At 26.8% G+C, this 3452-nt stretch overlaps 1 protein-coding gene across 1 annotated transcript in view; it reads right to left on the minus strand.

The window, feature by feature from the left end:
* LOC106463840 (heterogeneous nuclear ribonucleoprotein H3-like) overlaps positions 1 to 3452 on the minus strand; it is a 42142-nt gene that overhangs the window by 33142 nt on the left and 5548 nt on the right. The gene's annotated exons all lie outside the window — the stretch shown is intronic.

Genomic DNA, 3452 nt, shown 5'->3' on the forward strand with positions numbered 1-3452 from the left:
CAAAAATTTTTGAAAAAAACATTTCTTCTTAGGGGGAGCTTATTTAGTCTAAAACGTATTTTAGGAATTTTTTCATTAAATTCCTCTTTAAACTTCATTAAAGAACACAATTTTGTACAAATAATTGAATGTTATGCTACTATTTATAAAAATAAAATCAGAAATTCATTAAAAGTTCTCTATCATTTTTTCAATTCACAAATGCACACTTGCATTGCCTACTAAGAAAGTTAGTACCGGTAGTCATCGGGTTAAAACAGAGAACAGTAAATAAAGAAGTATAGAAAACAATTATCTCTTCTAGTTATGAGCTTTGTACTCATTTGCTGCTTTCCATAAGTTGGTAAGCCTTATCAAGTTTTTAGTTTTATATCAATCAATCGCAATACCATTATCAGTCTTGGTTGCCAACTTACTGTCATATAATGTCTGTAGTAATAGCACCCAAATTCATTGGGGATATCCCATCTATCAGACAATATCCAAATGCTGATGCCAGTCTAGTCAGCCATCATGGAAAATCATATATACATATATATATATATTATTTTTTTTTTATTTTTTTTTAATTCATCATCAATCAAATAAGGGTACGAAGCTGAGTGCTTACACCCACAACATCTCAGCTTCTGTCTATAGTCAGTTGTGGGAAAGCAGTTACCCTTAAATTTCTTACAGTAGAAATGAATTTAAATAAAGCCACCCAAATATTTCTACTAATTAAACTCCCAACCTCCAACCTTACAAAAAGATATTAAATAGAACTATACATCCTACCTTAAAAGTTCTTATATAGTTCTAACTCCTCCCTATCTCCTGAAGATTTATTCAAATATAACATGGGAATGGTGAAATAAGCCCAGCTACTTGAAGTTAGTATTTCCACCCCGGTTATACTGAACAAAATTACTAGTAAAATTATTATTAGCTACTTATAAGCTAAAATAACTAACTCCCTCTATATTTTATTTATAAGATATTTTCCTTATTCGTTAGTTTAGATTCTAAAATATTTTTGTATTTATTAAAAAAATAAAATAATGTATTTCTTTAATTGCCTATCTCTATAGCCGTTATCTTTCAATTTATTTTTTTATAATAAAACTCTGTCTATAAAAAAAAATTAGTTATTACACACTATTAAGAACAGTTTTAGTTGAGATATAATAATACCTTTTAACATGATACATGGAATAACACCATTAGGTGTAGGTAGACCAAGAATGGGAAACTTAAATTCTTTTTTTTTTTTTATCAAAAATAGTCAACTGCACCGTATCGTCTATAAAAGTATTGTCCAAATCTAAATAATTTGCATGTACCTCATTATTATTACTTCCTTCTATTGTAAGTTCTGTTGGAAATATAAGGTTTGGTGTAAAAGTTATATTTTTCATAGATATTAAATCATCTATATAACAGAAAGTGTAAATGTATAAGTTATGATTTAAAGTCTGCTTCATAAGTTAGTTTTTATAAAAAAAACAGATACAGGTTGGCCATATTTGAAGAAGTTTGTTCCAATTGGAATACACACCATTTGCTTATATACTTGTCCATTAAAAAAAATATGACTTATAAATACAGAAATGGAAGTATATTTTTACATTGAATTCTAGTAAATATAAATTTACGTGTAGTTATTTCGTTATTTATAAAGTTATCAAACAAATCATTGAAAACCCTGATAAAATCTTTAGGTCTATTTTAGTATACAATGTAGTAAAGTCATATGTAAAAATAAAACTAGCATTTTTGAAGAATTTAAATTATTTAAACATTCCAAAACTGGAATGTTATTTGTAATAATCCAAAAATAATTATTCTAGTTATTTGAAGATTATTTTTATTTTTTCAAACATGATATATAGAATATTGTCAAGTACTATGGAAACAGATTTAATAACTGTATTTAAGGAATTTGTAATAAATCTGAATTTCACAGGATTTTTATGTAATTTTGGAATTGTATATAAAAATGGTAAATTTATACAAGAATAATCTGTATGGATATTCCCTTTTTTAATAGCCTTCTTTAAATTAGTAATACATTATTTTTCTTTAAAGTACTTTTAGTAAAAGTACTTATGGTATTAATTTCATTAAGTAAAATTTGTGCATATAAACTTTAAACTTTTACCAACATGGTAAAAGGCCACGCCATCTCGTTTGTTGACTTGCATTCAAACTTTTATTCATCTACTATTTTATGAATGTATGTCAATAAGTTTGGTATCAAATTCTAGATCATAATTCAAATTTTAGTACTATACATTACTTAATTTCTTAATTTAAAAGTAAATATTAAACAAAAACACCTAAATATTGATTTTTGTGTGTCATGGTATATTGAATGCACCATTGGTTCAAATTAGATGTTTGTAATGTCAAAGTCTATAGTTTCTTATGAATTAGATTCACAAATTACCAATATTGACAAGCTAGAATATAAAATAAGAACCTTGTACTTTTTCTGTTTTCTGAGATATCAATATATCTATTGAATCAACCAAAATGGCTCAGCCCACCTCTTCAATTTTTGAAAATACTTTCTCACGTACACCTACTTCGCCCAATGAGGTGTGTATAAACAATCGAAAATATTTGAGCAGAAAACTTTTTTCTTTTCTTTCTGGATTCCAAGCAGTAAGTTAAGACATTAGTGAGCTCGAAATTTTATATTTTTAGACCCAAATATAGCTTAGTTACTAAGCTTGTTAAATTAAAGTGGAAATCTGTTGTATTGATATAGTAATTTATTATTTTTGGTTATTTCAAAATGTATATATAAAACCTGAAAACAATTGTTTTGTTTCACATCCTCCATGTGCAAAATTTGATAAGGCTTGGCAACTTAGGACAAGCAGCAAGAAGAAGAGATAAATGTTTGCTTTAATTCTTTATTAACTGTTCTATATTTTAAGAAAAATAAGTTTAGGAACTTGTTTGTAAACAGTAATAATGTATATACATATATAACATATTATAACTGAAATGAGACTGTATTTTACAAAATACTAATCCACTAAAACACAGCCAAAACATGTCACTTTGTAAAGGCTAGTTTTATATTCTTGGATACAGTAACATGAGTGCATGTGTGCCACATCATTGCAACTTTTGTAATGTTAGCCAGGCACAACTGAAAGGTCAATATAATAAAAATAATATATACATACATACATACACACACACACACACACACACACACATGTTGAGATTTAAGTTATTTACACTAAACAATTATGTTTTCGTGGTATAATCTGTAGTCATTCTACAACAAAAAAAGCATAATTTATATTTATTTCCTGATTATTAAGTGGTGGTTACAAGGTCAGACAAATCGCCCCAAACCCATACTGAGATACGATAGTGAAAATAACATACAAAGAATTAAGTTTTTTCTAAAAACATTTGATAATTATCTGCATGTTGGATAGTCACTAAAAAAA

Source organism: Limulus polyphemus, unplaced genomic scaffold, assembly GCF_000517525.1.
Source record: "Limulus polyphemus unplaced genomic scaffold, Limulus_polyphemus-2.1.2 Scaffold55, whole genome shotgun sequence".
NCBI lineage: Eukaryota > Metazoa > Arthropoda > Merostomata > Xiphosura > Limulidae > Limulus > Limulus polyphemus.